This window comes from Pagrus pagrus (genome assembly GCF_965226575.1).
Source record: "Pagrus pagrus genome assembly, chromosome: 3".
Lineage (NCBI taxonomy): Eukaryota > Metazoa > Chordata > Actinopteri > Spariformes > Sparidae > Pagrus > Pagrus pagrus.
This window is the reverse complement of record NC_140187.1, coordinates 27,101,383-27,126,017: the sequence shown is the minus strand read 5'-3', so window position 1 is coordinate 27,126,017 and position 24,635 is coordinate 27,101,383. Positions and strand designations below refer to the sequence as shown.

Below are 24,635 nucleotides of genomic sequence, written 5' to 3'. Positions count from 1 at the left end.
GTCCCTTGCAGATGCAAAAACAAACTATTCAGAGAGGGGGATTTGCATGGCATTTGAGGATAAAGAAAATTATATTTCCTGCTTTAACATCAGGTGCATTCAGTACTAATCCTGGTAAAAAAAAAAAAGAAGCATTGTCAGTCAAGCCAATTGGAACCATGAACCCTTTGTAAGATCGGATTAGTCTGTTCTAACACTATTCATAATCATCTTAAAACAAAATACACTATTGGAAATGTATTTATTCCTCCACTGTGTGCATATCAGATGATGTCTGAGACTCTGGGACTGCTTACATAAAGGAGCCATCTAGCTGCTCTAACATGCTGGATTACAGACAATGCCCCAGAGACGGCCATGTTTTTCCTGAGCAGTGCCGACATGCCAACACAGCAGCCCAGTGACACCACTTTAGGACATACTTTATTCATGCTGCTGCTGCTCTCTCTCTCTCTCTTTCTCTCTCGCTTGCTCTCACGCACACTTAAGCAGTGGCTTCACACTGACCTCTAATTGGGTTTAGATCAACAGATGTATTCTCCATCAAACCAGTGTACATGAGCTGAGTAAACTCTCCTCATGTAAACTAACAGGTATAAACCCCACTGGCTTCTGGGAATTTCCCACTGAGGGTCTGGAAGAAAAGGCAGACAGAAATGGAAAGACAAAGAAAAAAAAAACAAGACGCATGTCTACAGAGAAAAACATTAAAACTTCCAAAACCACCGGAAGCGTCCAGGGAACAAATTTTGATATCTTTTCTGTTTTCTGCTTCATAGGACACAGAGTGGGAGGGGTCTTGTGAGGCACCTTTGCATGACAGTGCCGAGACAGGTGCATAAATAAAAAAGACTGATTTCTTTTGTGAAAGACAGCTATGTTCCTTCCAGTGGAGATCTTGTCCTTGGCTGGGAGTGTGCTTTTACAAATGAATTTGTTCCTTCTCTGCACTGTGTGTGCCTGCCTGATAAAAATATCCGCTGTCAGCTGGCTGCATGAAGAGGGGAGGACTCCAGTGCAAATGAGGCAGACCCCCTCACTGTTTCACCCCTCTTCGCCAGATCTGTATCTCTCTGAGAGCACCACTCCTCCTATTATTCTCTTGGTTTGGGTGAGGTGGTTCAAGGCTGACTTCTCTCCACCTCCACCACCATGCACACACATCCTCCACACTCTGTCCTCCGTCTACTCTGCGATTCCCTGGCTGAGTGTGTGTGTGTTTGGATGTGCAAAGGGGCCCTATGCATTGAGACAGCGCTACATCACCATGACTACATTATGAAGAGGAACAGAGATAGGGAGAAGAACAGAGAGAAACAGAGAGGAGCAGCCCAGGAGCTGACAGTGTGGGGACTCAAGGAAACAGGATTGACAGAAGTGAGGATGAAAGGAGTCCTGGACCCGTGAAACAATTCTCCTGGAAATAGCACAGTGGCTACTGCAGGTAGAATAGTAAAAGACCCATCTAACCTCTGAGCACATGGCTTCAGAGTCAGACAGCCATTATAACATCCCCATCCTCCAGCTCAGCTGCTATAGACTCAAAAATTGTATTAACATGTTTCCAGTGTGTGTTAAAGTAAAATGCCCAGACGCTGAGAACACCCACAAACTTCAGAGGATTAAACATATGTCCAGAGGACAGCTTTCTTGGCTAATTACAAATGCAAATAGTTGAATGAGTCACATTCTGCAGCTGTGCTCATTGCTCCTGGACCGTGTTTCCTTCGAGTTCCTGTGGTGCAGAAGGTCGTCAGAATGCCAGGCATGGATTAGCAGCAGACCCCGACATCATTACATCCTGGCAATGATGACCGCCACACACATCATCCTGTCATATCTAATGTATTCTCCTCTTATTTATTTCATCTCTCCCGTCACCGTCACATCACACGCCCCCATTGAAAATATGAATAGTTAATAAGTCAGTTATGAGCGGCCGTCGTTTTGCAGCAGTTGGTTCCATATCCTGAGGTGATGTTATAATTCATTCATGAATGTCCCACAACTCTGAATGGTACAATTAAAAAGAGTAGAGGCTCCGGAAAAGTTTCCTCTATCGCAGATTTCAACTTTAATTGCTAAGCTTTTGGTCATAGACATATTTCAGACAGAAGTAAGTCTGAATAAGTCTCTCACTAAAAGCTTTGCAATAAAATATGAAATCTCCAATTGAGCAACCGTGACAAAGCCTTTATCCTCCTTAATTGTAACACAGACTGTAGATTTCCCTCCAGCACCATCCTAAGACAGACTGCCATGTGTGCAAGTTTTCTTATTTCTTACACAGTAACTCTGGCAGTGACGAGGACAAATACAAACAAACACAGACGTAGACAGAAGAAAGGCCAATATGGTGTCCTAGTTTCATATATATATAGCTATTCCACATCTTGTACTGTGCTTTGAATATGTAGTGCATTCTCACTGGAAAAAATTTAAAATGAAGTACGCCTAAAAATGCCACCATGAACACTAAAAGTTAGAGAGGTTTTATTGCTTTCCTGATAGCAATTCCGATACTTGAACTTGCGTATCGGCCAATACAGAGTACAAATCAGATACCAGCGCGTTAAGAATACCTGTGTACAGGTGTGTGGATCGCTGCTGGAAAAGTAGTAGGGCCCCATTTTTTGGCTAGTAAATTATATGGTATTGGGTCGGTGCATAGATTCCTGTACCACTTCTATCTGTATCAGAGCCATTTCAACCCTACTTAAAATGATGTTGGAGACTGGTGTCCCACATGAGCTGCTGACAGCTTGAATATAGAGAAACCTTTTATAAACCTCTCTCACAGCACACATTTGATTGTCATAGCAGTAAAAGCAAATGTGTAATGAATAGAACTCACTCCATTAAGGTGTGATGGTGGCTATATCGTGAGCCAACTGTCATGGCCATGGAAACACCTGACTGGGACACAATAATTAGTGACATTTTAGTTCCACCTGCGTTTGGCAAGTCAAAATATCTTTGGAAAAACAAAGTGAGCTGAAAAGTTCAAGTTTTCATTTCTAAAATTTGGTTCCTGATCTGCAGCTTCACAGGCATCCCACACGGCTTGTATCATTCCCTGTTAGTACAAAACAGTACATCCCATTGATTTCTTGTTCACTCTATCTGCCAAAACAGTGTGCTGTCAACATTAGTACACTGTGTATTAGCACATAGTAATTAGACATGGGACACCCTGCCAGTTCACTAAAGGAATCCATGTTGTTTGATGATCAGCCAGCAGGGGGAGGTGTACTCAGGTCTAGAAGGAATACGTCTTCCACTCCTTACCAGGGGTGTAAAAAAAACCCTGATGCATCAGTTTGAGGGGGGAAAGACAACTGCACTGGTTTGAAAAATGAGTACATGGCTGATTAATATCTTATCGTTGTCATTAAAATAATAATGCTGAACTGTCTGCTACCCTTGACATGTTTCTGTCCCCTCACGCCCCTGCAGGTACTTGTCTCCTGAGGCTAGGGTTTGGCCTTGGATATAAACGTCAGCCTCTGCTTTGTTGAAAATGTTTTTATGTACTCACTGTACTTACTGTCGTAATAGTTTAGGAAGAATAGCTATTGAAATGCAGTTGAATAAAAATACATTTTATGATGAACTGAGCCTTTGCTGAATGAAATTAAACCTTCTGTAAATTCAATGGTCAAAGTTGGAAAGTTTATCAGACTTTAATATGCCAGTTACATCACCAACAGTAACAGAAGTAATGGTAAAAACAAAATCAGAAAAACTAGCTCAGAGTGCAGAATGATAACATTAGTCAGTCTGCTGGCATGTAGATTAGTACTTCTTAACTGGAAGCAATCGACAACCTCTACTCATGCAAATTGGATGAGAGAAGTTGTGATGCATTTAGATTTGGAAAAATAAAGTCCCATTAAAAAAGGACATGAGGGGCAGTTTCTACAAAATATCCTCACCTTTAATAAACCACTTCACCAGACCAGAAACTGCAATATTAGAAATTATGAATACCACCATCTTCACTACTAGGTTCCTACTCATGCTTTAGTTACATTTAATTATAGACAGAGAATTCACACAAGACCCTCTAAAATTATACCAACTGGTCCATTAACAAGGGTGATAGACTTCCACCACTTCTGATTTTTATTTATTTACTTTTACATATATTCACCATCATTCTTTACATTTTTGTAATTGATTACGGTTTTATTTAAGACAAAACACTCCTCTGTGAACTGTAAATTTGCATTTCAGGGCATATTTCAAATGAGTATTCTGTTATAATATACTGTTATACCATACTCTACCAACTGTGTGGGCTCTCATGTGGAAAGTTGTGTTTTACAAGTTTACATTGTTAAAAGCTCAATAAAAACAGTGTTTTAAAATTAACAAGATCAGCACAGACTGGATAAGTCACATGCACAAAGGTGCACACTAACTTGAACACACAGACACACTTCGCTCCCATCTGTCCCATGCACAGCAGGCGTTGCAGAGGTTGGGGAACTGTTACCAGACCGTGGGATCCACAGATCAAAGAGCGCCCCCCCGTCGAGGTCTGCGGTCCCCATGAACACAAGCCGCTGTGGGCCAGCGCCAGCACCGCATCTCCAGCTAATTAACTTAAACCCCTTTGACGCTATGTTATTTGAATTCCTAACGTACAGCACTGTAATATCTGCCACACATATTAAATAAGGAGAGATTGTGGGTTTGTATAACAAGGCACCCCAGTGTTTTTAGCACAAATACATTTGTAATCACTTTAAATCGTGTGAGGGCGGCTACACAGAGGAATTGAATTGAATTGCTTGGAAATGGGTGAATTTTACAGTATCATCAAAAGAACATTTGCATGAACTTCCTTGGTGCCCAAGTTTTTGTTGTTTTTAACATAACAAGCATACCTGCACATATGTATATGGCACACAAGTATGCGTGCACACAGTCACACAGGACCCTGAGTGAAAAGATACACCTTGCCTTGTTGAAGTTTCAAGTGCCCTCGAGTGCAACTTTCCATTCTCAGCACTCACCAGAGTGAGTAAAGGGCCTGAATTATAAATCAAGAGGCCTTAAACGGCTATGTAGATTAGCAAGCAGTCTTGTTTGATGTCCTCAATAATTAATTACTTGTTTGTACCAGGATGGACCTCGCTTCTTTTTTGTATGGCTCTCTGTCTGCAAACAAACACTCGCTGGCATGCGATCAGGAGCCGTCAGGGTGTGAGGAGGGCTCCTGAAGAGTACGGTGTATGAGCTGACATCACAGCAAAAGGTCACCGCCGCAGGGGGGTATTCTCATAATGTGTGACTATTTTTATTTTTGTACTTGTGATGACTCAATATCCTGAAACCTTACAAAAACTCTCAAATGTAAGGATGTTTTGCTTGTCTGCACTTCTTCAAGAGGCTAGTTTGGTGCATAGTGGTTTGAGATTAGGATAGAACCAGGTCAGATAATTGAGAGGGTAATGCTTAGGGTAGTCACTGTAACTGTCGTCTTCACGAGGGCTGCAATTAATAGTTATATTCATTATTGATTAAAGCAACATTCTTTTTTATTAAATTTTTACCAGTAACCAGATGTGTGCTGTAGCTACAAGTTAGCACTGCTAGCTGACCCTGCTGTTCAGAGCATCATCTGGGAGTTACAGTATAGTGTTAGTTGGTGTCGACAGCTCTGCTTAATACAAGGCGCTGCAGAAAATGCACAGCTGGACTTGTTGCTGTTTAGCTGGCTTGCTAAGTTGTATGTCTTGTGTTTTTGTACTTGCTTGATGTTTGGCTTTTAGCAAATCAACTACCTAGCTTTTGATAATAAGCGGAGTCAACCCATTTTGACAGAGCTTTAGTCGTGTGTTACTGTCTTTGCTTCAGGTTATGCTCGCTTCGCATGCTGTTACTCTTGTGCACACTTTAAATGCCTTTGTCTTCTGCATGGCAAAAATGCCTGGGCATGCGTGTTTAATTCAAGACATGAGTTTTCAAGGCATGACATTGCTATGACATTTGCTTTCATTTGTAGTAAGTACGCAACATTACATTACATCTGACAAGTGGACAGTGGGGGGATCCAAAACACACAAAATACAATTTTCTACGTAATGTGCCAGTTATTTTCTAGATCAATCAATTATCATTATTTTGTCTATAAAATGTCAGAAAATAGTGAAAAATGTCCATCCTAGTACAAGGTGATGCCTTTAAATTCCTTGTTTTGTCAGTCCAAAGCATTAAGATATTGAGAGTTGAATATGAAAATGGAGAAAAAAGCATTTTCTGCCATTTTTGTATGAAAAATTACTTATATGCTTCATTGAATAATCAAAAGGTTATACAAATATTTTTTCTCTCTCGATGCACTAATCGATTAGTCAACTAATCATTGCAGCTCCAGTCCTCCTCTTGTGTGGCACAAATGTTAATTAAATTTCGACACTCTCGCAGCATATGGACCACTCTCTGCCAAAAGTAACACTAGCCAGCTACAGCAGAATGACACCTGTACAGCAGACTGTCACAACACAGCAGAAAGCATCGTCTCACCATTGTGTCCTACAAAATGTGAGACAGACCCCCTCTCCTTATCTCAGCCCTCTGGCTATCTCTCAATGGCTGCCCTGAAACAGCCCTGTAAGCAGACTAAAAGACAAGTGGGAGGATGAAATAGCATCTCCCTCTCTTCCCTGTGAGGAGCAAAATGATGAATTGTGTAAAATCTTATTTGGCACCTCATATTTTCAACAAAAAAGAGTCACAGATTAAGCCTGCGACGTGAAAGGCAGAAAAGAGCTGATGCGGGCAGAGCAGAGGAGGGCCCATTATAGAAATGCTCCTGTCTGTCTTTCTGTCCGGCTGTGTGACACCTCGCTCCTTAATGAGCTGTCTGAAGTCAAACAGGAGAAATACCAACACAATAAATTACGAGGCTCATCGCTTCCTGTTTGCCTCCACTCAGATACGGCTGAGTAATCTTTCTATCTGGCCTCGCACCATCCAGAATGAGATTCTGTCAAATCACATTCTACAATCCTCGGGTTCATTTGCATAACTACGTTCGATGTTTCCAGCCAAACCGGTGACATGTTTTTCTGCAGTTAATTAGATTTTGGAATTAGTTTTCCAAAAAGAAAGAAAAAAACAAGATGATTTCTCCTCTGCCTGGTCTCCTATTCCCATTTGGAAGTGACAAGATAAAACTGTGTATAAGGGTAATTGCGTGGAAGTGTTGAAATTAGGGCTGCAGAGAGAAGGTATTTTTGCAGCTACGGAGCTAATACTCTGTTCCAATTTCAGTCTGTTTAGCATGCAGGCTCTGAACTGTTCCCTCTGACATGGCAAACCTCATTAAGATAGAGCAAACTAATTCACTTGAGGACGAAAGCTAATTCTTCATATCTTTTTTTTTCTTTCTTAGAGATGTAGAGACAAACCGAAAATTGGGTCTTCAGGGTATACACACTTGAAGGTAGAGCTCTTTCCCAGCTCTTATCAAAACACATTTACTGCAGATTAAAGAGGAGAAGAGAGAGTACGCAACCTCAAGACACCTTTGAACTAGAGCTGTCAGAAATAGAGTGGAGGCTGTGGACAAAACTGTCAAGAGTGTGGACATCTGAGCTGTGTGCGATCATTCCACTCAAGTCCTGCTGATAAGGCACAGCTAACCTTTTATCAAGAAGAGGCGCAGAGGGAAGGAAGGAGAGAAGAGGAGAGACAGGAGAAAAGAAGGATAGAGGGGAGGGCAAGAAAGGAAGGGCCGATGCTGGGCCTGCAATGGGCAGACATCCATTAACCAACCACTCAGCATGGGATATGGCATTTACCGAGAACAGCCAAATGCCATGGCAATTAATCAGTCCTTGAATGCCAGCTTTATCAATACCCCTTGTACACGGTCAGCGGCGAACTTGTGCGCGCACACACACACACACACACTCTCATACACACCTCAAAATAGACCTATAGGTTTCTGTTTTCAAGGGAATACTATAGTGAATAGAGTACTTTGGCTTGTATCTAACCTTAATATCACTTCTATGTCTCGAACTAGGACACACACAGTGAAATGGAATGAATACATCACTTACACAATCACAGACTAAGGCCTGGGAGATGGCACACATTTTACTCTGCAGGGAGTTGCAAATTGCTTTTGAATAACCAAGGTCTAATTGACAGGAAAAGAATGCTCTGTCACTTCGCTAGTGCGAGTGTCATTAACACATTTTTCATTTTGTACATGCTTCAAGGCATTATTGTATCGTTGGCCCCAATCCCTCCCCGGTGCTGTGAATATGTTTTAAAATGGTTGAGAGCAGAATGTTGTTAGCTACACAACACTCCCCGAGGGGAACAAAACACAAGAACAATTGGCTCATTAGAAGCAGAAACACTTCAAACCACAATATGGCTGGAACACACTCAGAGGAGAGACAAAGTCAGCAAGTGAAGAGCACAGATGGATGGATAGGAGGGACTGGGGGGGAGACAAAGGCATGCAAACAGAGGAGAAGCAACCTTGTGTTCAACACACGGCGCACAAGAGAAATTTACTGTAGAGATGATGTGAATTTAGAATACTCATGGAGAGGCTGAAGAGAGATGTGTTATACATAATTAGATTATGGTAATCTGATTATAATGTGTACCTTGCAAAAACATACTGCATGCTTATAACAAGTTTACTGCAAAGGAATAATCACATTTACCATTTTATGCATTTTGGAATTCACTCAAAAAGGAAAAGAGCATTTAGACTGCGAATTTGTACATATCATAAAAACAAGATGTGTAGATGGTGACAACATTTTTTAAAAGGTGTAATTTGCAAGAAATGGCTACAATTCAAAAGAAACTCCAAAAGAAAGACAGTGTGTGTTATAGGATGAATAAATGAGGCAATTAAGCTCGTCTTAGTTCGGTAAACAACAGTGTACAGTGGTATCTTTCTTTTTAGTAGAGAAACTAGGAATGAAAATATCTCCATGTTGTAGTTTTATTTCGTTTACTTGCCTTTGCATCTCCCTGCTGAAACTACAAGGGCTATCGGACAATCGCCTCTTGCTGTACAAAGTGGTGTTAGGAGGCAGGACGGGGCTGGCTGGTTAGCATGCTTACTTCAGAAGACATCTCTGCAACACAATACATAGACGTCATTGACATCACATCAACACTGTTGTTTCTTCACACTCTGTAGATAATGTGAGTTCATTTTTAAAAGTGAATTCTGGTCATATCTTTCAAATTGCCCCTTTAAGCTTACGCTATCTATAACAAGTGATAACAGGCCTTTTTCACAGTAATATTGACTCCTCATGAAGATAAGATAAGATGTTCCTTTATTGATCTCCCTTGGGAGAAATTTGCAAGTAACACAGCGGCACAGAGGGAAATAAGCAGCAGCACAAGAGTAAGTCTAAAAAATTAGAGACAATAATAAAGAGATATTGGAAGAATAAAATAACAATTTGAATTAAAAATATAATAAAAACTATTAGAATAAAGATAAACATAATATATACAGTAACTGTCCTTGTATGTACATGACGTGTGCAATATATAATAAATGTGCCTGTGCCTGTAACAGGTGATCACTATTGGGTATGAAAAGGGCATCCTTGTCAGGCTGAGTCATTCACAAGCAAGGATGGAGTGAGGTTCACTCTGTGAAACACATGATCATATAAAGGATATTACTACAGGGGCTTGGAGACACTTTGTAAAATCGTTCTCGATAAACACAGTTCGTTTGCAAGCATCTGCATTCAGTTTTTATTTATGTTTGACACAAACTCGAAACTTTTTTCGAACCAGGGTTGTAATAACATTAACAATGGCTCTGTTCTATTCAACAGTCCCAGTAGGTCATGCAGTGTGAAAGTGAGACAGCGTAAACAACATCAGGATCCTGAAACTGAAGCAGTAGGAATACAGCCATCATTCATTTTATTGTTTACACCTGTGCTCATCCTACAGTAACCAAATTAGTAACTTACTAATTGTGACACCAAGTCCATATTACAATATAATTCTAAGCAGGTTTTTCAGTGTGTAGGACTGTATTGAAACATTTTTTAAGGTTGCTGTGGATGAATGATTTCCTCTCACAATGCAATGCAAAAAATGGAAGCGCTGCTCGGAGCTGGGGAAAAAAATAAAATTAACTTTGGTGAGACAGCTCCTGAAAGACCTTGGAGAACAAAAGGATAAGATTTGAATAAAATACAACACATGCTTTGTCTTTGTGAAGTTTAATTGGCAGTGGGATTCCAAATTTGAAGTTATGTCAAATTTATCGTATAATTTCCTTTTTAGTACAAAATGAAAAAATATTTTCATTTTTTGTATTGCAACTACAAAAACATTATACAACGTGAATGTAAAGTGAGTGTTCTTTTAAAAGGAGCTACGAAATGGGTTACATAGTAGTTACTTCAGTACTGTATTTAAGTACACTTTTGAGGCACTGGTACGTTAAATTAGTGTTTTCAGTTTGCACAGCTTTGTACTTATACTCCGTTACTTTTTTAACTTATTTATCTGACTGATAGTTTGCAGATAAAGACATTTCATATAAAACAAATGAAAAAACAAAATCATGTAATGCAATGCCTCAGGTTAAACCATAAATAAAGCAAACCTGGATCAGCTATAACATTAAAGTGCTGCAAGGAAGTATTTCACATCGTATTGTTGCCATGGTTATTTAAGTAAAGGATCTGCATGCCTACTCCAGCGGCTGTAATCAATATTCAGTACTTTCCTACCTCGCACCCGGATGACCTCTGCAGCACAGCTTCATCTGCTGCACACTGGTTGAGGCTCAGATCTGCATCAGACGGAGCTGCTTCACTCCAGCGTTTGTCACAGGACATCTATAAAAAGAATAACAGTATGATTCGGTGAGTGAGTGACCTTACCGTGGCAGCCACACTGAGACACAGATGTCCCAAGTACACCAACAACTGGCCATACCACGGACCTGAGTGTGTGCATGCGTCTGTGTGAGAGAGACAGACAGACAGAGAAAGGATCAGAGAAACAGTGCAGTGTGTCCTGACAGACAGCAGTCTGTCTCTCTCTCCTTGGCTGGGTGTCTTAGGGCAGAGTGAAAGGAGCTCAGGCTGAAGCAGCTCTTGAGGTCTGTGATGTTTTTGTTCAGAGATTAGAGTTATATTTTCCAGGACATATCATCTATAATTCATTCAGTATATTGAATCACCAAACATCACTCACTGTCTATTAATATCAAATTCATAGACTTACTGTCTGGTGAAAGTGTTTTCTTGCATGCATGAAACAACAGCAAACACAAACTCCTGCCTTCATTGTTTGTTAGTATAACAACCCACCTGGGCGAGGTTAAGACTAATCTTACACTATATTTAGCTCATTGTGTGTCTCACTTCTTACGTGACTGTCTCTTTCAACATTTCATTAATCTTTAATAGGAGACAGGAGGAAATGTTGCCTTTGTTGACAGGAGCTGTAGGTTAGTTAGCCGACGTGACTTGTGATGTGTGTCACCTGCTATCTGCATAAACGTTAAGCCATACAGTTGTTTTGTAGATATTTTTAATCATTTTTACAAAAACCTTGAGACACCTGGTTCTCGGAAGGTAATTAATAAAGACAAATTCACACACCTGACCTTTCTGTGCCACAGCCCACCTGCTGTGTGCTCGCTCCTGTCTGCCCGGCCTAGCATTGTTTAGCAGCGACCTCTGCCGACTGTTGAACATATCTACTCGTATATGCTCGCAAAACGCTCATAAAAGGAGATTTTTTAAAAAATGATTTAAAGTTTGGTTCGTTTTGTTTACAATAATAATAATACAAATAATTACGTTATCTCATTTCAAAAGCGACGTCGTCGAGTGGACAGCAGGCTAACGGTTACTTCCGCGCATTGATATTTTGATTGTTCTGCGGTCACAGCAGGTGTAGTTTGATTAGTGGTATTACAGCGCGGTCGGACAGTAAAAGGTTTCTACATTAGATATTTTGAGCCGCCATAGCAGAGGTGATGTATTTAAATCAGCCCAAAACGCAAAGAAGAACAAGAAGAAGAGGGAGAAGAGACACAGGTAAGAAAATTAACGTCACATTTAGAAGTTTCAGTGTACCAGCACGAGTCAACATGCACAATATCAGGCAGCCATTAACTTTGTCATTAACACCTGTCCTGATATGACTCTCTCAACGTGTGCCTTTCAAAGGGGGCGTTTAAACATGTGTGTTTTAAGTGAAAAGTATATTCAAGTAGAGTTTTTGCTGATTTGTTGTTGGATGTCTGATTTTTATTTAATTATTATTATTAAACACCCTGACGTTGCTTCTATTCGGCCTATTTTACTTGCAAATGTTGCACACAAGAGGGCGCCACCAGCTTTCTAGTATTCTCACAAGTGGTGCAACTCCTGTAGGCCTCCATGTGCAAGCCTGTTTTCTGGTTATTAGTTTCAGGGGGCAGAACAGGAAAATGGGTCACGTTATCTGCTGTGAGAAAGAAGTATTTCTAAATAATATGAAAGCTTGTTTTGAGCTCAGTTGACTGAGTGGATGAATTTATAGATTTAAGGGTATGTCGGCTAAGAACCTCTTCTTCCTCTTTAAAACTAGAAATACCCTCATTTCAAATGTCATATTTGTAGATTTATATATAGAGTATCAGTATATATTTTTCTTCTCTTATTTGAACTTGAAATCATCTGTGAATTAAGTCACATTACGGGTCAAATATCCCCCAGAAAAATCCCTTAATCGTGCCTTTACCTGTCCACAAACTTGCTCTGCTCATCTTTTAAAAGCATCTCTGTTACATAATGTAGAATGAATTAAGATGCTAAACACTTAAATCAAAGAACAAACTAAAGATAAAGAAAACATTAGGGCTGGAATCCGAAGTCCAAGCTCTTTTACATGTAACAAGACTACAACATTTAGGAGGTTGATTTTCCTTCTCAGTTTTAGAGGTGTAAATGTAGAGGTTATCGGTTCAAATAACAAGCCTTTAAACACTGTTTATGATGGGTATGGGTCAGATAAAACTGAATTGTCATCAACCTTGTGTGAGAAATCTCAGCTCACAAGATTAGTATCACCAACACCATCCATCTATCCATTACAGCTGCAAAGAAAGGTGTAAATGAGACATGACAGCAGCATCTGACATCTATTGCCCTGGAGGCCAGAGGGTGTGTGTGTGTGGAGGGGGTTGGAGTTGGGAGGGGGGGCAATCTGCTTAGATTACACAAACTCATCCAAGAGCCATGGGAGAGCAGGAGGGAGAGGAGCGCAGTAATAACCTGTGGATCACTTCTCTCTGAGTCAACATCAAGGCTCTGTGTTTATTTTTCATTATTTCCCAAAGGCACTGAGCTCCTGCAAGAGAGGCCTCGTACACATGAACAGTGTCTCATCCAAACTACAAGCTCAACCGTAACGGTCCTATTTTTAGTTTCAAAATCTACTGTAACCTTGAAGACCAAACGATATCTCCACTCTCTCTGTTTGCTTGTTTTTCTCGAGGTGCCTGTAGAGCAATCATTTGCAGATGAAACAACAGCCTACACCCAGGGAGAGGAGCCCATAATCTGTTTAAATATGTCTCTGAGAATTGTTGTTGTCATTACCAATAGAGCTGTTATTACAGGCATTACCGTGAGTTTGACAAGTATCTCTTGGCAGTGGTTTGCTTCACTGTGACAGGGAGGGTGAGATCACTGAGGACAACAATGGCTGGATGATGGATGATAGATAGGGGCATCGTTTCAGTCCAGAATTTAGCAAACTAAAAGTAAGAGCCATGAGTAAAAGAGAGAGGGATACAGTTGGAGAGAGTTGAGTGAAAGGCTAAGTGCCACCTGCAGACAGCGGACCATTCAGGACGTCATAACACAGCCGTAAAAACCCTCTAAAGGCAGCTTGTTACAAACCAGGTTAACACACTGGGGCAGTTTACAACTGGAGCTGATGCACAGTTAAGGATTTTACACAGTCACTGTGACTGACTGGTTTGGCAGATACCACCACATGCTCTCACACATGCACAGACACTTACAGAAACTTTGGAACAATGACCTTTTTTTATATGAATCACTTGAGTAAGTGCTATAATAACATGACTTCTGTCACCTGTCATCGAGACTGGTCTGGTTCTACTTGACAGGGCATGACCACTGACGCCACCCTTTCATTTTCATCTAACTCCCACTTTCAGTCCTAAAGTAAACTTTGATAAATGTATTAAGTTACTCTTGCACAGTCCAAATTCACTTTAGATTTTGGATGTAAGACTGCAGTCAAACTGTAACTTGGATTGATTTTTTCAGTTTTCAGTCAGCAAAGTATGATACAGCTTCAGTGTCGTGCTGGAACACGAAGGTACCAAATATTATATGATTTAACATCAAAGTTACCCTGCTAAATAAAAAGTGAAAAAAAGGCCTCTAGAGCTAGTGTTTGGTTTGTCCATCCTGGGCTACTGTAGAAACATGGCAGTGCAATATAGCAGACTCAGTGGAAGAGGACCCGCTCCCTCTGTAAATAAAAATGACTCATTCTAAGGTAACGGGGAAAAAACGATTTATACAGTAATGAAAAAAATAATCACATTATTATATTCAATTTCTGACAATATATCATCCCAAACATTAATCTTACTCACTGCACCTTTTAAAAGAGCTGTAGTATATTTGAACCAATGGCCACTGGCAGTACTGCGACCCAACACATTTTCCCTGTCTCACAGTACAATTTGACCTGGAAATTACTATTTTGTATTAGTAAATTCGAACCTATGAAAGTTTGACATTTGTAAAACTTGTAAAACTGATCTAATTCCGTCTTTGAGTCTGGTATCCAGTTCCCTTAACACATCCATTTGAAACAAACATGTCTCCTGTGAGGTATGGAGTGTTTACATTCTGTGTAGAACAATTTAAATGTTCGTCAGTGATATAACATCTAGTGTAAGGTATAATTCAATGAAGTTCTCAAACATTTGCTAACATTAGCCAACACTAGCTACTAGTCATACCAGAACTAGCAAGGCTGTAACAGCAAAGCCCCCTAGGCTTAAATCATGGGGGGACAGGGGGGGCAAGACCCCCTCATCGTGGGAAAAATATGATTAGTCCCCCTAATATATCACTTTTAAGACAACTTTGTAATTTCAATAATATTGATAATGTGCAATAACATGGGAATCTGCTATAATCGGCGATAAAGCTTGTAAAGCACTGTAAAATACATTGTATTGATCATAATGTCAGATACTATGTTATCAGTTACTTGTTATCAAGTTACATAGTGTCACTTTAAGTGGAATGGTGGAAACATTACGATGGACCTGTATTTGTTGACTTTATCAAACTAGGCAGATGATACACACAGCAATTCTCACCCGCTGTGGCTGTGGAATTGCTTGACATCACAACTAATAACTTTATCAGCACTTTATTTGTGGTCAAATCAGAGACACAGCAGTACTCTCCTACTGCTTCAGTCTCATTGCCTTTCTTCATACCTGACTTCATCACCAGACAGAATTTATGCTAAGTCTCTGGATAACACGTTAAGCCTGTGTTTGCCTAACTCTCTGAGCACAAACACAGCTAATACCAGTCCTGGTGCACCACCACTGCTGTTGAGCCTCTCCCAGTGGGGCGTTGGGCAGGCCTGTGTTGACAGTGGTGTTGCCCCAGTAAGCCCGATGATTCACACACAGTGTTGTGCCAATCTGCGGGTCTCAACACACACCAACGGTGCACACGCCTAGCCAGCCGGTGGCTTATTGTGCAACAACAGGACACTTTCTTTAGCTCTGCACACTCATGAGTAGAAAACACTCTTTCTCTTGGACCTGCACACATGTATTGTGCAATATATGGGTCTCACTAGGACAATATGATTCAGCACTTAGTCCGGAAATAACAAAAGCTATTCAGCTACCTCTAAGTCTGGTTTACAGTAAACCATTTCGCATTGACGTCCATTTTGTCACTGGGGAAAAACTGTTACGTCAGCAGCGTTTTGACTATTTCTGTATGCTTTGGAAAGGTCAAAAAGCATCTTGATGATTCACTGAAGGTGTTTAAGCTTTTGTCAGTGACCAATAGGAGGTATTTTAGGACATCAGTGGAGAGTGTCTTTTGTTCTCACGTCAGCCAAGATCAGCATGGCTCTTCAGCAGGCGCTTGAGGATAACTTTTTAAGCTGCATGGCTCGCGTAGCAGGACAGCAGAGAAGACCTGTCACCTAGACCTTTGTCATGTGTGATACTCAAGCCCCAGCACAGGTGAGAGCCGTGCCGACGGTTTGCACCTGTAATCTGAAGAGCTGAGGTCACCTCGATCACTTGGGACTACTTGTTCTCTTTGACTTTCACAAAAACTCCCTCCTTCTGTTGTATCTGGTGTCTTTCTCCCTTCTCTCACCCTCAATATCTGTTGGTGACAGAAGACGAGGGTGGGAACCAGAGCTGATACAGGTGGTGAGAGGATGTGCGAGGTTCAACCAGAGTGAAACGTGAGAGAAGACCATTCAGATAGAGCAGGAACACTGTTTGTTCTAATTGCTTCCAGAGAAGGCAAACAGCAACCAGTACTGCCCAGATGTTTTCTTTCTGTCTTTTACGTCTTTCTTTCTTGACTCCTTTCTAGAATGAATATTACCTTGTTTTACCCAAGTAGCTGGATAATTTGTTCCATTTGAGGGGAGGGGAGGGGGAGGCAGGCAGGCAGGCGACAGTCAGGCGAGCACAGGTTCAGGCCTTGTTGGAAGAGTATCATGTGGCTGCCTTTTACGACCTGTTTAACACCACAGAGTTGAACACAGCCATTTATCCCGCAGCGTATGACACAGTGTGAATGCGATAGGGTGAACACGGCAGTTAAAAAAAAAAAAAAAAAAGCTCATGTTCAAGACTGAGAGGAAATCAGGCTACATGGAAAGAAAGAGAGGTCCCTGTTTGTCTGCAGTAAATTACACTGACGCCTGCCTCTCTGGATCCACAGACAGAAGTTGTTCCTGCAACAACTTTCCACTGTTTAAAGGGGATACACTATTGTGATTGTGCTCTTGTGCCAAGGGGAAACCCTGATACATGCTGTTTACAGGGGGAACAGTTATAAAACAGCCACTGTCGGGCACAATGGATCATTTGCATAACAATTCATATCTCAGCTGGAAAGTAGAGGTTCCTAACCGGCTCCCAAGACCACCCGACCTACCATAACATATTTATCTTATGAAGCTGAGAGCTTCATCCATCATGTGGGTGTAATGAGAGATAGCACATATGTCTTTGTTTACACATTATGGACTCCCTTACAAAGCTAATGAGTGCTCCCCTGTGTGAAGTATATGTGAGAAAAAACATCAGCATTACAGGCTTTACCTCCTTGTGTGTGTGTGATTTAGAGAGAGGGAAGATAAATGGTCAGAATGGATGGTAACGGGGTTCATCCAAAGTCTGGAAAGTTTGGAAAATGCTTATGTTTTCAAGGTTATGCTTGAATTAAAAAATTATCCTCAGAAGATGCTTAATTTTTCAACATAATCTGGTGCTTCACTCATATGAACAAGAAATCTGTTAATATTTGAAATGATCTCATCTTTTGTCGTCACCTCGCATCAACATTAGCGAGCTTCGGCTACATCATACAAAACATACAGTCAAAGTTAATATGAACAGCTGGTAACAAAGCTCTAAATGCCCTTGAAATTTCCTGTAAAAAGCTGTACGAACGCTGTAAGACAAGATGTGTGTTTGGAGGTAACGGAAGGGAGGATAGTTTGTTCAGAGAAGTCTTCATCTTTTACATGGTCTTCGGCTGAACAAGGAACATTTGTCCTGGCAGCAGCTAACATGAGCCTCCATTAAAACAAGGCTGTGTGTGACAAAAGCAAGTATGTGAGGTATCATGTTTATTGCACTGCTGTTTATTATGTATGTCAGAGTCAATGTGTTTATATGACCGCTCCTTGGCTCAGGAGCCTGATCCTCAATTCCTTGAAAGATCACTGGAGGGTCCCCCTGTGAACACTTAGGCTCCAGCTTTCAGAGGGAGAGGAATAACAATCCCCTCTATGATGTCTTCCACATGCGCTCCATGACGCTTACTCATTTTTTTTTCTGACTGTTTTGTCCTTCATCAGATGTGTTGGAGGTTGGGCAAGAAGGGGAGAGAAGAGAAAGAAAGAGACAAGGGCGAAGGAAAGTGAGTGGGAGAGAGGAAAAAGTGAGAGCTGATCTTAAATTTCAATTGAGCCCGGGCAGCTACACAAACAGTGGATGGAGGTGGGAGGAGGGAGACTCAGCAGCTGAGGCAGAGGGATGGATGGATGGATGGATGCGGAGAGAGGGAAGAAGGGAGGGAGTGAGGCGCTCGGCAGAGCCACTCAGTCTAGACTCCAGATGTGCAGGCAGCAGCAGTGTGGCTGTTTTGGCCCCCACCAGGCTGCTCTGGGAGTATCCCCGGCACATGTCCCCGCGCCGCCTGTAAATCAGCCCAGCCAGGCCTCAGGCAGCACCGCAGCCACAAAACCCCTCCGCCCGGACCCCCAAAACAGGCCGGCCAGCGACAGACGGACGCCGACAAGCCCGCTGTGCCGCGTTAAGCCTGTAATAGTCTCCCTCACTGCCCATATGACATAGAATGGTCTCCAAGTTTGAAAAGTTACCACCCTTTTCCACATACACCTTTAACTGTGTGTTTGCGTTCACGTGTAGGTGTAAGTGCAGATGATGCCCATCAGGGTGCAGCTGCCTATAGATCACAGAGGAATGCAGCTTGGTGTCATAAACGCTGCCGTCTCTCCTCATTTAGCTCCACCACAGCTCGTCTGCGCTCTGCTCCCTAGTCTCACTGGCACCAGGGCATTCCTTCAATAGCACACTGCTTCCCATACTTGACATCCACTCCAACATCCACAGAGTACATTCACACAATTACAGATTCCTGCTGGATGCGAGTGTGTGTAATCCTTTCCCATCAGCGCTCAACACATAATTAGATGTTGGACTGGGAGGCCCGGCCCATATATAGTAAGCAATGCAGACCACAAACATGCAGTTAAAACCAGATTTCTTATTGTACTCCATCAGACCAGAGAGAGCTATTTTAGAGGGGGTGGGGGTGGGGGTGGGGGGGGAGTCTTTTCAGTGGGTCACCGGGCAGCGTTTAACACATCCAAGTCCACGCGAGCAGAAGGAGCACAGGAGGAGGAGGCCTGTGTGTGCTTCCAAACCAATCCCGTGCTATTGTGCAAAGTGCTAAAGTCAACGCTTCACTCAGCTGTTCAAACAGGTAGCGTGGAAACATTGGAGCTGTGTTTAAGTTGATCAGGCTGCAGACATCCTCTGAACAAACAGGTGAGCTCAGGGGAAAAAATGTGGAGGCCTGTGTGTGTGTGTGTGTGTGTGTGTGTGTGTGTGTGTGTGTGTGTGTGTGTGTGTGTGTGTGTGTGTGTGCGCACTCAGCCGTGACTGTGGCCCTGTGAAAAGAGGCCGCTTCCCCTTCTGTCCACTTTGTGTGAACAGGTGAGCAAGCCACCATTTTTAGTCCGACCAGTAGACACAAACACAGTAACCGAAACACACAAATACACCTATTCACACTCACACACACAAACACAAATCCCAGCTGATCCTCCTAAGCATACCTACGCCGGTTCATGGTGAGATTCCAGTAGCAGCAGCACTCACACAGCTTCCTCCTGCGTTCATATATGTGTGTGTGTGTGTGTGTGTGTGTGTGTGTATGCACTTTGCGGTTGTTCAAATATCCCTGATTGTGTTGTTCCTTGTTGTAGGGATTCAGAGGGCGGCTTCCCAGCATCAAGGCCCCGACCCTGCATGGGACGCTGCAGGATAAACCAGCTGACAGCCTTTGGAATGCTTCTGGAGATACAAGGTTAACTGGGCTTTAACCTCTGCACCGTGGGAGGGGAGCGCTGCTAAAACACAGCACAGACCTCCGACTGGACTGTCATCAGAAGCTTACATTAGACAATGAAGTGTACAAGACTCAACAATATGAGTACTGTGAGATTTATTGTCAGTGTTGTTTAGTTAAAACCTACGGTAAGCCTTGACGTGGTTAGACAGAAGGGGAGGGTGTTAATGAGTTAGCAGGAGTGATTAGTTGATAAATTGACATGAACTTAATTTATCTTTTTAGTCATTTATCAAGAAAACATGTCAAACTTCCACTGATTATAACTCTAATATGAGAGTTCTGCTTTTCCCTTGTTTATGTAACTGAATATCTGTCGGTTTTGGACTGTTAGTCAGATAAAATAAGCAATCTGAAAAGGTCATGTGAGGCTCTGGGAAATTATGATTGACTAAACCAGTGATTCCCAACTGTTTTTGTGTTATGTGCCCCCACAGCCCAGTTCAATGAACTGAATCACCCTTCGTGATTTGAGGGTGGATGTTATTTAACACTACTGATTACATAAAAGTGGATATTCCAGCAATATTTTTCATACAATAAAACTCCTAATTGTTAGGTAGGTTTGTAGCCTACTTGTACTGGTGACTGCTATGGCTAACTTTTTCTATCCATCAGCCTACTTTTAGCTTTTCAACTATTTATCCATGACCTTAAACTAACGATTTAACAGTATGTCGAACACTTTGAGTTATCTGTTTAAAATGTTAAGGCTATCCATGACTTTAAGCTAAGTATTCAACCATTTGTCTGACACCTTTAGCTATCAATTTCAGCTGTTTATCCATGACTGTAAGCTAATGATTTAACAGTTTGTCTAACACGTTATCAGTTTCAAATGTTTACCATCTACTTTATGCTAACTATTCAACCATTTGTCTGACACTTTAAGCTTTCAGTCTCATCTGTTAACTTCTTACTTTTGGCTAACTATATTAACTGTTGATCTATTACTTGTACTTTTTAACTGTTGTTCATTATGTTAAGCTGTCTATTTCAATCATTTATCCACTTAGCCTCCTTTTAGCTCACAGTTTAGACTTCTCTGTTCAATTGCAAACTAGTTTTCACACAATCACTATCAATTGCAACACATAGTGTTTAGGCGTAATGACTCGATGTGGATTTAAAAAAAAAAAAGATAAATCACAGTTTCTATTATTTCAAAATAGTTGACCCGTTCCTGTTCTTTTCATACATGTTGGGAGCTGCAGAAGTACGCTAACCACTGGGGTAACAGTATACCTGGCTGTATTTCAGAGAACTAAATGATTCATTGCATATCTCAACAAGAACTGATAGATTGATCAATAATGATGGTAATCTGTAGTTATATCCCAGGATAGTGGTTTTAGCATGTACCACTATGCATTGTTGATCCCAAATGTGATTTTTGCTATCTACTTTTTACGTTTTGAGATGGACAGAAAGACCCAACAACTGAGAGGATTACACTACACTCTCTCACTATCCTCAACAGCCTCCATTTTATACCACAAGAGGGCCACCTACACCATCTAAGATCCTCCTGGGGTCCACAACAGATAGGAGCCTATGTGTCTATGTGTGTATTTGCGTGAGTGTCTGTTAGCATGCATGCATGAGCAATCCTGAGTGGAGAGTGGGGGGGTTGCAGGAGACAAGGCAGTCAGTCAGAGGGCCCTGGGCTCTCCCAGTTAATTAGTAGCAGGGCTAGGCCACAAACAGGCCAGCAACAGCCGCCTGGCCAGCAGTCATCATGTGAAACGGCTGGAGGGGAGAACGTCTCCCTGACGCTGCAGATAGAGTCGTTCAAAGAGCTTATCTGAGGCTGTCTGGCCTCGCCTTATCTGATCTGACCCCAGCTCATACGCCTCCTGTTACACTATGTTTCATCTGGTGCAGAGTGTGGAATTGGTTCCTGTGTGTGTGCTCGAGCATGCATTTGAAGGCCGGTCTCTGTGTGTGTTGGAATCTGGTTATAATGTTAAATGCTTGGATTGGATGTCGACCAGGCCAGTGTGAGGTCACCATCGTTTGTAACGCAGTAAAACTAGAGGGGGTAGGGGAGGGGGCTGCATATCAAATCAGCCACAGGTAATGTCACTGTTACCAAGCAATCTGAAATCATTTAAACGTACATTTGTGCAGTGATTTATGAAGTGATTTATGGGAAAGTTACTGAGGCGAGCTCTGTGGCCTGAGCTGGATATGCTCAGGAGTGTGTTTTTGTTTAAGCGTATTAAGACCGCAGCTCAAGCAGCACAACAGAGCTCGCAGAAACCTAGAGTTAACAGAAAGTAGGCAGTTATTGTTGTGTGTGGAAGGTAATCAGTAATCTGCACAGAATTACATTCTTCAAACAGCCCTCTGAGCTTTGCATGAGTGTGTACTCATCCTGCAGGTGATCATTTATTTTCCATTATATGCTAATAAGCAGTGTTGCATCTTCCAAATGAGCCACTGCACAGTAATTACGTAGCCACTCTAAGCCTTTCTCTCCTGGCACCGGCTGGCTGTGGGCAGGGACGAACAATTCAGACACAATTTAGCTACAATGCTGCAGTAATTGTTGTTGCCCACTGTCTCCCCCGGGGGTGACCCCTCACTTCCCGAAACACAAACACATGCAGATACAGATGCACATACTCACACACATTAGCACACAATGTTGACACAGCTTCAGCAGGGACACCCCCCTCTACACCATGACACCCCCCCTCCTCTCCCTCCTCCTCCTCCTCCTCCCCCCTTTTGCCTTCTTGATCCCTCATCCCACCGTCCCTCCCTGCACACACACACACACACACACAGTACTGTTTGGTAGAGATCAGAAGCCCAGCTCGGAGGCCCCACACCTGGGCATGTTTGCGGAGGAAGCGGGCCCTGGGCGGGCTGCGCTCCATGCGCCTGTCGACTGGCTCCACCAAGTCTGGCCAGCTGTGCTCCTGGCCTGGCCTCGCGCTGTGGGGGCTGTGCAGCTGGGAAAGGCATGTTTCCCAAAAGAGGAGGAAAAAAAGGCAGGGAGGGGAGGAGGGAGGGAGGACACAGAGAAGAGAAAAAGAGAGAAAAAAGGGCTTTAGGTTATTTCGAGCTCATTACACATTCATCCCCGAGCTCTCCTAAAGCATCTCCTTTTATATGAAAAAAACATTCTGGGCTAAGCTGGTTAATACCTTGGATAGGTTTGAATTTGTTATTAGATTTTTTTAATGGAATTATGAAGCAAGTTACAATGATTAGAAGCACAAAAATAAAGTCTTACATTGCACATTATCACACTGAAGCTCTTGTGATTAATGCACCATGGCATTGGAACATTTGTTGACGCATTTCTTTTCCCACTTGTATGTACTGTATGACTGTTTGATTTTTTGCTTTTTAGATAATTAGACCAGCTGGTAATACTTTATATTCTTTTAGAACATGCCATATTTAGCAAAGACAGCGTTATGTTTTCTCATGCAGTCTCAAAAAACTGTGGACAAACAGAATTCGCAAGTGTTTCACTGCAGATTCATGAAATAAAAAGTTACATCTATGTTGAATTTAAATGCTGGATACTGTTATTTGGCAGATGCTCCGGTGTGATGACACGGCCCGGGGACACAATGCACACACTTGAAACTTTCGCCAGTTTAAAGAGACAACAAACAAACTGTTGCAGCATTTGCTGTTTCAGATGTCACCTCTTCCTGTGTGTGTACTTAGCCTGCTGCCATGAGGAGCTCCCAAGGGCTGTCGAGCCCAGCAGTAGCTCAGAAGCGGAGGACTTGTGGAGAGTTCGCCGTGTTCTCCTGTCACTCAGCACTCTTGGGAACAGCCAGCCAGGCCGAGCCAAGCGGACCGGGGCCAGGGCACGGCAGAGCTTGGGGATCCCGTCGGAACATGCCCAGAGCCTGGGCCTCGCCCTCGTGCTACCTCCCCCCGCCGATACCACCATCCCTGAGGATGAGTCCCAAAAACTACATCGCTTTAATTATGACAGATTGGCAATGAGATAGTATCACTGCTGCTGTTATTTCTGTTGCGTAAGGAAAGTGAAACTGCCAGAGGTTGATACAAAACACTGCTATCTGTACAAGGTACCTTCACTTGTAGCTCTGTTTGCATAGCTCAGCTTCTACACACCTTGATATTATCTGTGTAGATGTCAAATGAGGCAATATAAACCTTAAGAAGCAGTTCACTTCAATAGGTATCCCTTGGGCTTGTTTGACTACAGATTGAGTGTTCAGGTGAAACAACACTAGTTATCCAGTCCAACTATTTATTGCCCCTGCCAGGTCATTCCCCTCAGAGAACCTCAAACATATGAGAGCAGCCGTGCAAACAGAGGAGCAACACACTAAACCCATTTGTCCGTTGCACAAAGCATAGAGCCTGCTGACACACAACACGTTCTGTCTGTGAGGAGCCCATGTGTGAGCCACGTCCCTCAAAGGAGGCTCTCACATTTTGGCCTCTGTATGGGGGGGGGGGGGGGGGGGGGGGCACCGAGGTGGCACACCGGCTCTCAGCGGCCCGTAGCCTCTCTCCAGGTTAGGATCTTACCCTCTATCCCCAGGCTAGTGGTGCTCCCTGCTGCCCTTTCTCCTCTGGCCTGACCCTGGACCTGCCACCCTGCTGTCACCAGTGGTCCAGGTGGCCAGATGGACATACAGAGAGGAAGCAGCATAAGGTGAACATATGCTGCTGCAGAAA

General features: G+C 42.5%; 1 protein-coding gene and 1 long non-coding RNA gene across 3 annotated transcripts in view; one reads left to right on the top strand and one right to left on the bottom strand.

The window, feature by feature from the left end:
• The window catches only part of sulf2a (sulfatase 2a), a 51,383-nt gene extending 39,489 nt beyond the window's left edge, over positions 1-11,894 (bottom strand). Inside the window, exons 1-3 of one of the 2 annotated variants that reach the window (XM_084349438.1) lie at positions 11,637-11,894; positions 10,758-10,865; positions 9,004-9,122 (exon numbers count right to left, since the gene is read on the bottom strand). The gene's annotated coding sequence lies outside the window, so the exon portion shown is untranslated. The remainder of the gene's footprint in view (positions 1-9,003; positions 9,123-10,757; positions 10,866-11,636) is intronic. The other variant, XM_084349439.1, reaches the window with a different exon arrangement.
• A 66-nt stretch (positions 11,895-11,960) lies between these two features.
• On the top strand, positions 11,961-20,533 carry LOC311255178. Its single transcript, XR_014622333.1, has 2 exons — positions 11,961-12,077; positions 19,810-20,533. It is a non-coding gene; the product is annotated as an uncharacterized lncRNA (long non-coding RNA).
• The last annotated feature ends 4,102 nt before the right edge of the window (positions 20,534-24,635 follow it).